At 36.1% G+C, this 14,397-nt stretch overlaps 2 pseudogenes; both read left to right on the forward strand.

Annotated features, from left to right (window-relative positions):
• Positions 1 to 1,352: 1,352 nt before the first annotated feature.
• LOC140850443 (CGG triplet repeat-binding protein 1-like) overlaps positions 1,353 to 14,397 on the forward strand; it is a 42,115-nt pseudogene continuing 29,070 nt past the window's right edge.
• LOC108396526 (cAMP-regulated phosphoprotein 19 pseudogene) overlaps positions 1,420 to 14,397 on the forward strand; it is a 42,814-nt pseudogene continuing 29,836 nt past the window's right edge.

The raw sequence follows: 14,397 nt of genomic DNA on the forward strand, positions 1-14,397 counted from the left end.
CCTCTATAGTATACCAAGGAAGTTTTGGCATTTCAACTTCTTTCGTATAGGTTTATATTTTGGTCAACCAAATGAAGCAAACAATTAGAGCCATTACTAGCCCCTTGAGATAAATACTTAGTGGCCCCATGTCAATAAAGTCAGCCTGATTCAACTTTATATTCTTTCCACTCTGATTCCAAAATATTTCCCAGTTTTCTGTTAATATAAAGTTATAAAATTATACACTTCCTTGGGTATGTCACACTTCTCCATGGATCACAATTTGTACTGTTGGACATCTATTGAGATTTATGTCTGGTTATAGGTCCAGAAGCAAAGAGAGGTGGTGCGGTAGGTCCGGAAGAGGATCAGTTCTTTGCAAGACAACTATGACATAGAAGGCCATATTAGGTTCTTAAAGCCAAGGGCGACTCAACTCATCAGGTACAAGTGGAGGGGCTGGTTTTATTGGAAAGAAGGATCACTAGATACATCAAAGGTATTGTAGGCATTGAAGATACTCAGCTGCACTGAAACCCACTTATGTTTTCCCAACCCAGTTTTTAGGATCTTGTCCCACCATGCACTAACTTTAATAAGAGACCCTGTAAGGTTGGGAACTCAATTTGCATTGTAATTAAGCTGTCCAAAGAATTTGTCACTGTGTCTGGTTTTCATAAGTCTCAGCCCTGCAAGCTTTAGGGGTAAGAGCTTCTTTCAGAGTAGACATAGAATATTTTAAGGTCCCTGGTGGGGATCTTGAGCTGGGAATTTAACCCCCTGAGTTTCTCATGTTTTCCCAAGTTCTCCACACATTTAGAAGTAAGGAGTTGATCCTCTTACACTCTTTATGTTCACTAAAATATCTAGGAGCAAATATTTGATTCCTGAGAACCTTGCTTTCTACAGGTACCTAAACGAATTGCCACTGCACACCAAAGACTATCAGTGCCCCTTTACCACTGAAACAGGGCCATTAATTTCAAATCTAAATCTAATCAGATTACAGAATCCAATCCAGAAACTCCAGACCGATTTCAAGATGTATTACTATGGGGAAAGGTAAGAGGTTGATCCTGGAATGGGGCATGGGAAAGACTTTCGGGTATCTGGTGAAGTTCTTTTTCTTGACCTGGTGGTGATACTAGGATGTCTGCCTTGTAACATTTATAAATGCTGTATATTTATACAGCTTTCGTCTGCTGCGGCCTCGCGAGGAGACGGTACTGGAGCCTTCGGAGGCCGGGCGGGCGCGGGGGCAGGGCAGCAGCGGCGGAGCCCGCGGAGCACAGGTGGTCTGGGATGCCGCGCCGGAGGGGCGTGTGCGGGAGGCGGCTCTGTGCCTGACCCCGGTAGGAATTTTGCTCAATCTCGTGCGCCCGACAAGACCCATCACGGCTCAGCGCTCGTTACCTGGGGAAACTTCGTTTGCCATCCGTGGTGGAGGGTCGCCCGAGGCCTCGGTAAGACTGCGCGCAGGCTGGCCGCTTCTCGCCTCGGGAGAACCTTGTTCTCCCCTCAGATTCTCGCTCAGCCTTCCCAGCCATCTGTGGCCCGCGTCGCGCCCCTGACTTAGTGAACCAGGCTCCAAATCGTGACGGGAGCCCCAGGTGGCCAACGAAGCAGGGCGGGAGCGAGAACGGTCCGGCCCACGCAGTAGCCAGGGCGCGGTCAGGAGACAGGGAGCAGCCTTGTGACCCTGGCCCCTCAAGGAAGTGATTGCAAGTGAACTGGGAACTCCCTCTTGTTTCTAAGGCAGCTGTTAACCTGGCACATACCTGGAGGCGCCCAGGTCCCTTTGGCACCCTTCAGCTTCCGTCCTCAGCACCAGTTCTCATTTCCCGAAGTGACTGAGGGTGACAGGAAGAGCCAAGAGCTGTAGACCCTGGATGAGCATTCTAACTGGCTTACTATGCCCAGCTGTCTTGGAACAAAACAGCTCCTGTGAGGTGAGAAGGGGTATTCCAGAAGCAGGAAACCCTCTTAGGACAGTCAGTTGGCCTGAGAACTCAGAAGAGAGAGTGTGGAAGTGGAGGAAGCAGAGGCTCTATTGCTCAACCAGAAGCAATTCAGGTCCTCCTGCCAGAACCACCGCCACATCCAGAGCCTCACAGACTGGCTGATGGTGGAAGCTTTGTGCCAACTTTCAGAGATATAAACTGTGGCTGGGAGAGGAGAGCAAGCAAAAGGAACAGAAGACTGCTCCTTGGGGACCTGTGCAGGCATCATGTGGAAGGAGTTACTTAACCAGCCACAGGGGAAGGAAGTGCCTTCTTCATCCCTCCCTTCTTCATGTGTCTGCTCTCTGGATTCCCAGCTGCTTGCACACTCGCAGCACATCTAGAGATGTGCAGATGCCCCCATTCTATTTGCAGGTGTTTTGCCAGCAGCTATGTGGAGATTTGGGGCAGGTAATATATCTCATGATCTTTCTTTCTCATCTTACCCTCACAGTTCTCTACAATCTTCAAGGACTAGCAGAAAATGAAAACATCCAGGTAAGTTGTTCATTTATTCAGTTTTGCTTAACGATGATTATGTGAGGTTTGTAAAATATTTATACATTCATAGAAGATAGTAGAAATGAATATGTTAACATCAGGGAAAATAAAGAGTTGTCAGCAAATTGCTGGCCATGTGCCAAATGCAGTCTGCTGCCTTTTTTTTTTTTAAGGCCTGCAAACTAGAAATTTTTAGTTGGTTGATAAAAATCCAAAGTAACATTTTGTGATTGAAAATTGTATGAAATTCAAATTACAGCATCTAAAGTTTTATTAGGACACAGCCTTTCTCAATCATTTATGGCTATGGCTATTTTTACATTTCAAGAGCAGAGTTAGGTGGTTGTGATAGCCGCTGTATGATTTACAAGCCTAAAATATTTATTACCTGGCCTTTTACCAAAATGTTTGCTGACCTCTGATAGAGAGCAGCAAATCAATGGTAGGGCAAAGATACCATGTAAGTTAGTGTAGATCTGGTGAGAAATGCATTGTGAGAAAATAATCTTGTGATCTTATGAGAAATGATATTATGAGACAATAAGAATTGTGCTGTGAAACTGGGGCATAAACATTTTTTGATAGGCTTCATTAGGTGACATTGTGAATCTTCCAACAACAATCCTGCAATTATATAAAGAAGTGGTAGGAATAAAGTGATTCTTGGCCATTTCAGAGGAAAAGTTAAAAGAAAATATGTGACTATGCAAGTGAACCATGCCAGTGTTGTTCAAAGAAGAGACATGTCTGGGTAAACCAGGGTGATGCAGGGTGGTTAGTCAGATGAGGCAGGTTCGGTGAAAGCCCTAGTGACCAGGCAGAATCTAAATCTTTGTTGTCTGGTGAGGTATTGCACTTTTTAAAAATAGTGGTAAGATATGTATAACATGAAATTCATACTTTAACCATTTTAAAGTGTAAAATTCAGGGTTGTTTACTACATTCACAATGTCATCTACCTCCAGAATATTTTTATCACACCAAAGGAAACCCTCTACCCTTAATATGCAGTACTGTAACTTGATAAGCCATTGCTGCCCATCCCCTCCCAGTCCCTAGCAAGCGCTAATATGCTTTCTGTTTATGGATTACCTATTCTGGATATCTCATACAAATGGAATCATAGGTAGCCTTTTGTGCGTGGCTTCTTTCACTTAATGTTGCAAGACCCATCCATGTTGTAGCATATATCTCTACTTCATCCCTTTTATGACTGCATAATATTCTACTGTATGTATACTACCTTTTATTTATCTATGAATTGATGGATATTTTGGAGCATCTTTGGTTAATGGAAACACTGCTGCTATGAGCATTCATGAACAAATTTTTGTTTGAACACCTATTTTCATTTTCTGAGGAGTGAAATTGATGGGCCATGCAACAATTCTATGTTTAACTTACTATGAAATCACCAAGCTGTGTTTTTATAGCAATCCCTTGAAAGTCCCTGTGACTGTTAGGTTAGCCTTTCTATTTCTGCAAAAAGCACTATTGAGATTTTAATAAAGATTGCATGGAATCTGTACACCATTTTGGGAGAGTATTGACATATTAACAGTATTAAGTCTTGCAATCCATGAATGTGAGATGTTTTTCTATTTATTTAGGTCTTTTTAAATTTCTTTCATTACTGTTTTGGAATTTTCAGTGTGCAAATCATATATCCTTACTAAAGTTTATTCTTAAGTATTTTATGCTGTTGTAAATCAATTATTTTCGTAATTGCTTTTTTGATTGCTTATTGATAGTATATAGGAATAGAATTGGTTTTTTTAGTTTCTTTGTAGATCCTTTTTTAAAATTGAAGTACAGTTGATACACATTATTATACTAATTTCAGGTGTACTACATAGTGATAGACAATTATATACATTACTAAATGTTCATAAGTGTAGTTACCATCTGTCAACAGTTATTACATTATTATTATTAACTGTATTTCTTATGCTGTAGTTCTCATTCCTGTGACTTATTTTATAATTGGAAGTTTGTACCTCTTTATCCCTGTCACCTATTTTTTTCCATCCTCCCACTCCTCCCCTATGGTAACCACAAGTTTGTACTCTGTATTTATGACTTTATTTCTGTTTCATTTATTAATTTTTTTAGATTACACATATAAGTAAAATCATATGATATTTGTCTTTCTCTGACTTATTTCACTTTGTATAATATCTTCTATGTCCATTCATGTTGTATGACAAAATCTCATTATTTTTTATAGTTAATCTACTGATGGACCCTTAGGTTGCTTCCATATTTTAGCTGTTGTAAATAATGCTGCAATAAACAGAGACATGCACATATCTGTTCAAATTAGTGAGGTTTTTTTCAGGTACATACCCAAAAGTGTAATTACTGGGTTATGCAGTAGTTCTGTTTTTACTTTTTTGATGAACCACAATACTTTTCCTACAGTGCACAAGTGTTCCCTTTTCTCCACATCCTCACCAATACTTAATTCTTGTCTTTTTGATATTAGCCATTCTGACTGATGTGAGGTGAAATCTCATTGTGTTTTTGACTTGCCCTTCTCTGATGTTTAGTGGTGTTGAACCTTTTTCATGTGCCTGTTGAAGACCTGTGAGTCTTTGGAAAAATTTCTATTCAGGTTCTCTGCCCATCTTTAAATTGGATTATTTGATATCTTTGCTGTTGTGTTGTATGTCTTTATATTTTGGATATTAACCCCTTAACAGATACCTCATTTGCAGTTATATTTTCCTATTCAGTAAGTTGCCTTGTGCTCTGTTGCTGATTTCCTTTGCTATGTAGAAGTTTTTAAGTTTGATGTCCCACTTATTTATTTTTGCTTTTGTTTCCCTTTCCCGGGGAGAAATATCCAGAAAAAAATTTCTAATGCCGATCGATGGTCAAGAGTTTACTGTCTGTGTTTTCTTTTTCTTATTTTTTATTTTGGTATCATTAATATACAGTCACATGAGCAACATTGTGATTACTAGATTGCCCGCATTATCAAGTCCCCACCACATACCCCATTACAGTCACTGTCCATCAGCGTAGTATACTAGAAGCTATAGAGTCACTGCTTGTCTTCTCTGTGCTATAGTGCCTTCCTGTGTCCCTCCCCTACATTATGTGTACTAATTGTAATGCTCCTATTCCCCTTCTTACCCACCCTCCCTAGTCCCTTTCCCTCTGACAACTGTTAGTCTGTTCTTGGGTTCTGTGAGTCTGCTGCTGTTTTGTTCCTTCAGTTTTTGCTTTGTTCTTATGTTCCACAGATGAGTGAAATCATATGGTACTTGTCTTTCTCCACCTGGCTTATTTCACTGAGCATAATACCCTCTAGCTCCATCCATGTTGTTGCAAATAGTAGGGTTTGTTTTCTTCTTATGGGTGAATATTGTTCCATTGTGTATATGTACCACATCTTCTTTATGCATTCATCTACTGATGGACACTTGGGTTGCTTCCGTCTCTTGGCTATTGTAAATAGTGCTGTGATAAACATAGGGGTGCATATGACTTTTTGAAACTGGGATCCTTCATTCTTAGGGTAAATTCCTAGGCATGGAATTCCTGGGTCAAATGACATTTCTATTTTGAATTTTTGAGGAACCTCCATAGCGCTTTCCACAATGGTTGAACTAGTTTACATTCCTACCAGCAGTGTAGGAGGGTTCCCCTTTCTCTGTATCCTCACCAGTTTTGTTGTTCCTAGTCTTTCCTATGTTGGCCATCCTAACTGATGTGAGGTGATATCTCATTGTGGTTTTAATTTGCATTTCCCTGATAATTAGTGTTGTGGAGCATCTTTTCATGTGCCTGCTGGCTATCTGAATTTCTTTTTTGGAGAAGTGTCTGTTCATATCCTCCATCCATTTTTAAGTCAAGTGCTTTTTGTATGTTGAGGCTTGTGAGTTTTTTTATATAGTTTGAATGTTAACCCCTTGTTGGATATGTCATTTACAAATATATTCTCCCATATTATAGGATTCCTTTTTGTTCTCGTGGTGTCTTTAACTGTACAGAAGCTTTTTAGTTTGATGTAATCCCATGCGTTCATTTTTGCTTTTGTTTCCCTTGCCCAAGGAGATGCATTCAGGAAGAAGTTGCTCATGTTTATTTTCAGGAATTTTTTGCCTATGTTGTCTTCTAAGAGTTTTATTGTTTCATGACTTACATTCAGGTCCTTGATCCATTTCGAGTTTACTTTTGTGTATGGGGTTAGACTATAATCCAATTTCATTCTCTTGCATGTAGCTGTCCAGTTCTGCCAACACCAGCTGTTGAAGAGGCTGTCATTTCTCCATTGTATGTCCATGGCTACTTTATCATATATTAATTGACCATATACGTTTGGGTTAATGTTTGGAGTCTCTATTCTGTTTCACTGGTCTGCTTTAGGTAACTGGTATATTGCTTTAGGCAGGATGGCCATTTTGACAATATTAATTCTTCCAGTCCATGAGCACGGGATGTGTTTTCATTTATTGGTATCTTCTTTAATTTCTATCATGAGTGTCTTGTAGTTTCCAGAGTATATGTCTTTCACTTTCTTGGTTAGGTGTATTCCTAGGTATTTTATTCTTTTTGATGCAATTGTGAATGGAATTGTTTTCCTGATTTCTCTTTCTTCTAGTTCATCATTAGTGTATAGGAATGCCACAGATTTCTGTGTATTAATTTTGTATCCTGCAACTTTGCTGAATTCAGATATTAGAGCTAGTAGTTTTGGAGTGGATTCTTTGGGATTTTTTATGTACAGTACCATGTCATCTGCAAACAGGGACAGTTTAACTTCTTCCTGGATGCCTTGTATTTCTTTGTGTTGTCTTCCTGTGTTTTCTTATAGGAGTTTTATGGTTTCAGGTCTTAAACCCAAATTCAGTTCATTTTTATATATGGTGTAAGAAAGTGATTAAGTTTCATTGTTTTGACTGTGGGTGTCCAATTTTCCCAACACAATTTGTTGAAGAGACTGTCTTTTCCCCAGTGTACACTTTGGCTCCTTTATTGTAAATTAATTGATCATATATGCATGGGTTTATTTCTATGTTCTCTATTTTCTTACATTGATCTTTGTGTTTTTATGCCAGTACAATACTCTTTTAATTACTGTAGCTTTGCTATATGGTTGTAATTAAAAAAGTGTCATGTTTCTAGCTTTGTTCTCTCTCAAGATTGCTTTGGTTATTTGGTTCTTTTGGTGGTTCCATACAAATTTTAGGGTTATTCTATTTCTTTGAAAAATGTTGTTGGAATTTTGGAAGGGATTACATTGAATCTGGAGATTGCTTTGGTACTATGAAGATTTTAATAATATTGATTCTTCATGTCCATGTGCATGGTGTATCTTTCCATTTATTTTTGTATTCTTCACTTTCATTAATGTCTTGCAGTTTTCAATATTCAGGTCTTTTACCTCCTTGTTTAAAATTATTCCTAGGTATTTTAATCTTTATACAATTGTAAGTGGGATTGTTTTCTTTATTCTCTTTATGATAGTTCAATATTAATGTATGAAAATAAAGCTTATTTTTGTGTATTTTGTATCTGCAACTATGGAATTCATTTATGATTTTTTAACATTTTTTGATGGAGTTTTTAGTGTTTTCTATATATAATATTTAATCTTCAAATAGTGATGGTTTTACTTCTACCTTTCCAATATTTTGGTGCATTTCATTTCCTTTTCTTGTCTGATTGCTCTTGTTTTTGATAGCACATTTTGTATCTTTTTATCTGTGTATCCCTTAGCTAATCATTGCAATCAGCTTTTTATTACTTTTGTCTTTTAACCTTTATACTAGTTTTATAAATGATCATTTTACTACTTTTACTATATATTTCTTTTTTAGTGAGATTTATTCTTTCATATGTTTTCTTATCACTAATTAGCATCCTTTTCAGCTTAATAAGGTTTATTTTCTTGCAGTTTCTGGCTTTGTTAACAGAAATATGCTGGTCTCAAATAATGAATTAGGAAGTGTTCTGTCCTCTTATTTTTTCGGAGAAGTTTGAGAAGGATTGGCATTCTTTAAATATTTGGCCAAGGCTTTTCTTTGTTGGGAGATTTTTGATTACTGATTCAGACTCCTTAGTAGTTATTAATCTGTTCAGATTTCTATTTCTTTGTAGGTTTTGTGTTTCCAGGAATTTCTCCATTTCATCCAGGTTAACCAATTTCTTTTTTTTTTTTTTTTGGTGTACAGTTGGTCATAGTACTCTCTTGTAATGTCGATTTTTGTAGAATTGGTAGTCAGTACCCCATTTCATTTCTGTTCTAGTAATTTGAGTCTTCTTTTTTTTTCTTGTCCCTCTAGCTAGTGTTCTGTCAATTTTGTTGATCTTTTTGAAGAACCGACTTTTGGTTTCATTTACTTTCTCTTCTCTATTTCATTTATTTTTGCTCTTATCTTTAGTATTTCTGTCCTTTTGCTAGCTTTGGGTTTAGTTTATTCTTTTTCTACCTCCTTAAGTTCTAGGATTAGGTTGTTGATTTGAGATATTTCTTATATTTTAACATAAGCATTTATAGCTACAGATTTCCCCCTAAGCTCCAATTTCACTATACCCCATAAGATTTGGTATGTTGTGTTTTTTTTTTCATTTGTAAGTATTTTATAATTTCCATTGTGATTTTTTTCTTTGATTCATTGGTTTAAAAGTGTGTTGCTTAGTTTCCAAAATTTTGTTATTTTCCTGTTTTCTTTCTGTTGTCTTCTGACTTCATTCTGTTATGGTCAGAGGAGATACTTTGTATAATATCTATCTACTAACATGTATTGTGACTTAATTTGTAGACTACTACATGGTTCTGGAAAATGTTCCATGTGCACTCAAGAATGCCTGCTGCTGTTCAGTGATGTGTTCTGTGCATGTCAGTTAAATCTAGTTGAGTTCTGGTTTATTGTGTTGTTTTAAGTCCTCTATTTCCTATTTATCTTCTGTCTAGTTCTTTCAATTATTGTGAGATGGGTATTGATGTCTCCAACTATTATTATTGTAGAACTATTTCTCCTTTCAATTCTGTCAGTTTTTGATTTATAAATTTTGATGTTCTGTCATTAGCTGCATAAATATTTGTAATTGTATCTTGCTCTGTTGAACTTTAAAAAATATATAATTACCTCTGTCTCTCCTAAACTTTTTTGTTTTAAAGTTTATTTTTTCTGGTATTAGTGTAGCTACTTCATCTCTCTTTTGGTTAATGTTTGCTTGGATCTCAAGTGCATACTTTATTATAGACAGAATATAGTTCAGTTGTGTCTTTATTATGTCTTTTGAATGGAGGGTTTAATTTCCACTTAATTACTGATAAAGAATAGTTTCTGTCATTTTGCTGTTTTCAATATGTCCCGTGGCTTTTTTGTCTATTTCCTGCATTACTGTTTTTTGTACTTCATTCATTTGTTTTAGTGAAATGTTTAAATGCCTTTCTCATTTTCTGTTATGTATATTTGATAGCTGTTTTCTTTGTGGTTACCATGCAGATCACACTTAACATCTTAACATTATTTTAATTTGAATTCATAGCTGCTTAACTTCAATAACCTACAAAAATGCTCCTTTAGAGCTCTGTCCTCACCCTTCAGTTGTTTATGTCACAGAATTATACCTTTATACATTGTGTGTCCCCATTTACAAGTTAATTATTCTTTTAAATGCATCAATTTCTAAAATATGTGGAAAAACATGATTTGGCATTAGAAACCAAAGTTACATTAATACTAGCTTTAATTCTAATAAATGTTTTCTTTAAATGTATAACTTTCTTAATTCATGTAGAAAACAAAGTAAAGTTATACACCACTGCTACAATAATGCTAGCCTTAATTGCCAGTATATATGCATTTACTGAGATCTTTGTACAGCTTTGAGTTACTACCTAGAATCCTTTCATTTCACCTTGCAGAGCTCCCTTAAACATTTCTTTCAGGGCAAGTCTGTTGGTCATGAACTCCCTCAGCTTTTGTTTATCTGGGAATGTCTTTGTTTCTTCCTCATTTTTGAATAACAGTTTTGTCAGGTATAGGATTCTTGGTTGACAGATTTTTTTCTTCTAGCACTTTGATAAATCTGCCCACTCTCTTCTGACTTCCAAAGATTCTGATAAGAAATCTAAAGATAATCTTATTGAGGATCCCTTGAATGTGGTGGTTTGCTTTGCTCTTGCTGCTTTCAAGATTCACTCATCTTTTGAAACTCTGATTGTAGTGTGTCTTGGTGTGGGTCTCTTTGAGTTCATCTTATTTGGAGTTTGTTGAGCTTCTTGGATGTTAATGACTTTCATCAAACTTGAGAAGTTTTCATTTGAATACTATTTCATTGATTACATCTCAAATATTTCTCTGAATATTCTCTCTGCTCTTTTCTCTCTCTCCTTCTGGGACTTGTGCAATGCAAAGTTTATTCCAATTGATGGTGTCTCACAGGTCCTTTTCACTTTTTTCAGTCTTTTTCTTTCTGTTCCTCAGTCTTGATCATTTTCATTGCCTTTCCTCAACCTCACTGATTCTTTTTTCTACCTGCTCAAATATGCCTTTGAATATATGAACTTTTCATCTCAGTTACTGTACTTTTCACCTTCAGAATTTCTGGTTTCTTTTTAGTGTTTCCATCTCATGGATATTCCCATTTTGTTTGCACATGTGTTATTTATTTTTTCCATGTCTTCCTTTTAGTTTTTTTTTAGTATCTGTAAGACAGTTGTTTTGTCTAGGTATATCTAGATAACTGTCTAGACATAAAGTCTTTGTCTAATGTAACTGTCATTAAGTCTTCTTCATGGGCAAATTATGTTTATTTATTTTTCATTTGAAAGTCTTATTTACTCTTTGTATGCCTGTTATTTTATTTGTTGAACACTGGACAGTTGAATCTAGTAATGTGGCAACTCTGGAAATCAGGTTCTCCTCTTCCACAGGAGTTGCTGTATTTTCCTTCTCTTTTAGTTGATTGTTCTTGTTTTTGTTTTTGAGTGTTGTGGGCTGTGATTGTGCCAAGGATCAGCCTGATGTGTGAATTTGATGCCTTCTTAGGTCTTTTCTGAGCCTTTTTATCGGTATGCACACTTTCTAATTTTCCTACCATATGCAGTTGCTTTTGAATATCCTAGTCTTTAATTTCTGGTTCCTGAAAGGGGAAAAGCAAAACATGAAGGGCGGGAAATGAAGGGGTAAAAGCCAAAAAAGGGGGACAATGAAGGGAAGTGCAACAGTAATGTCTGTCTGCTTCTTTATACCTCTGCTATTTCAGGACTCCTTGCAGTTCTATCACTTTGACAAGTAGGTTTTTGTGATCAGAAGCATCTGTTAGCAATCAGAGCACAGATCCCTAACATTTGTGGAGGATGCGTTTTTTTACTGACCATAGCACCTGCAAACTATAGTGGCTGATACTGTGGTATAGGCAGAAATTGACCAAAATTAACCAAAATATGCCATCCAAACCTTTTCCTGGAAGTTGCAAGCCTTAAACAGATTCCAGAGTTCCAAAGTCTACATCAGACTGATCCTGCCAGTGTATTTGTTGTCTAGGTGGGGAGACAAATCTTTGGTGCTTGCTCCACCATCTTCCCAGAATTTTCTCAAATTATTCCTTTTTATGGCTGAATAACACTCCTTTGTATGTAAATACTACAGTTTCTTTATCCATTTATCCATTGATTGACATTTGGGCTATTTCTGCCTTTTGGCTTTTATGAACATCTGTGTGCATGTACTTTGTTGACTATCTATTTTCAGTTCTGTTTGATGTATATGTTATATACATAATGAGTGTATTGCTGTCTTGCATGGCGATTCTATGTTTAACTTTTTGAGGAATGGCCAAACTTTTCCTCAGCATCTTGAATCATTTCTTATTGCATAAGAAATGTATGATAGTTTCAGATTCTCTTATTTGTCCCAAAATGTTTTCCAAGTTTTGATGAGTGTTATCCTAGTGTGTGTGTAGCAATTCCTCACTGTGATTTTGATATGCATTTCCCAAAAGACTAATGATGTTGAGCATATTTTTACATGTTCTTTTTTTTAAAAGTCTGGAGAAATGCTCAAGTCCTTTGCCCATTTAAAAATTTTGGCTGCTAGTCTTTGTTGTTGAGCTGTAAAATTTCTTTATATATTCTGGCTGTCATACCTTTATCAGCTACATGATGGCAAATATTTTCATCCATTTTGGAGACTGTCTTTTCTCTTCCTTGATAATGTCCTTTAATGCAGAGAAAATTTTATTTTAATGAAGTCTAATTTATGTTTTTACTTTAATTACATTGTTGGTGTCATATTTAAGAATACACTACCAAGTCCAAGGTTTGGAAGGTTTACTCCTATATTTTCCTCTAAGAGTTTTATGGTTTTTAGCTTTTACTAGCTCCATTTTGAATATTTGTGTTAAATATCATGTTGAGGTGGTTATCCAACATCATTTCACTAGGACATACATCCAGTTGTTCCATGACCAAACTGGTTTTTTCCCTATTGAGTGGTATCAGCCCCCCTGTTGAAAATCAGGTTGACCATAGATGTATGGGTTTATTTCTGGACTCAAACTATTCCATTGGTCTTCATGTTTTTTCTTATGCCAGTACCATACTGTTTTGATTACTGTACCTTGTAGTAATTTTTGAAATCTGGGAAGTGTGCCTTCTAATTTGTTCTTTTTGTTTGTTTTAGATTGGGCTATTTCAGGACTGTTTGCAATTCTATCACTTCAAAAACTAAGCTTTTCTGTTTCTGGAAGAAAGGCTGTTGGGATTTTAATAGGAATTGCATTGAGTCTACCCATCACTTTGAGTGGTATTGCAATTTTAATAATGTAAGGTCCTCCAGTCCCTGGGCACAGGATGTCTTTCCATTTATTTAGGTGTTCTTTAATTTATTTTAGCAATCTTTTGTAGTTTTGTTTATCCTTTGTTAGGTTTATTACTACGTATTTTATTCTACTGGATAATATTGTAAATAGAATCATTTTCATAATTTCTATTTTGGACTGTTCATTGCTGGTATAGAAAATCTGATTATTTTGTGTTGATTTTGTATTCTGTAACTTTGTTGAATTCATTTATTAGCTCTTGTAGCTTTTATGTGGATTCATTGGGGTTTTCTATATATAGGATAGTGTCATATGCAATGAGAGTTTTACTTCTGCCTTTGAAATGTGGGGGTCTTTTCTTTCTTTTACTTACCTAATTGCTCTGCCTAGAACTTTTAGTATAGTGGTGAATAGCAGTGGCAAAAGTGAGCATCTTTGTCTTATTTCTAATCTTAGTGAGGAAGCTTTCAGTCCTTCATCATCATTGTGTGAACTGTAGGTTTTCCATACATGCAGTTAATCGTTTTGAGGAAGTTTCCCTCCATCTTAATTTTCTTAGCCTTTTGTCAACAAATGGTGTTGGATTTTGTCTTCTTTTTTTCTGCATCAATTAAAATGGTCACTTGATGTTTTTCTTTTGTTTTACTAGTGTGGTATATTCCACTGATTGTCTTATATTGAACCACCTTTGTATTCCTGTGATAAATCCTACTTGGCATTATTAAATTATATTTAATCTAATTCTTGATTTAGTTTGCTAGTATTTTGTTGAGGATTTTTGCATCCATATCCTTAAAGGATATTAGTCTGTAATTTTCTTGTGTCTTTATCTGACTTTGGTATCAATAAAATGCTGGCCCTACAGAATGAGTTAGGACATAATCTCTCCACTTACATATTTTGGATGAGTTTCAGAAGCATTGGTATTAATTATCCCTTAATTGATTGGTAGAATTCACCAATGAAGCCATCTTGTCCTGGACTTTTCTTCTTTGTTATTGATATCATCTCTGCTTGTATGTCTGCTGACATTTTGTATTTCTTCTTGTCAGTTTTGATCATTTGTATTTTCTAGAAATTTGTTTCACCCAGTTATCTAAATTATTGGGTACAATCATTCAGAGTACAC

This window comes from Manis javanica, chromosome 7, assembly GCF_040802235.1.
Source record: "Manis javanica isolate MJ-LG chromosome 7, MJ_LKY, whole genome shotgun sequence".
In the NCBI taxonomy this organism is placed as follows: Eukaryota; Metazoa; Chordata; class Mammalia; order Pholidota; family Manidae; genus Manis; species Manis javanica.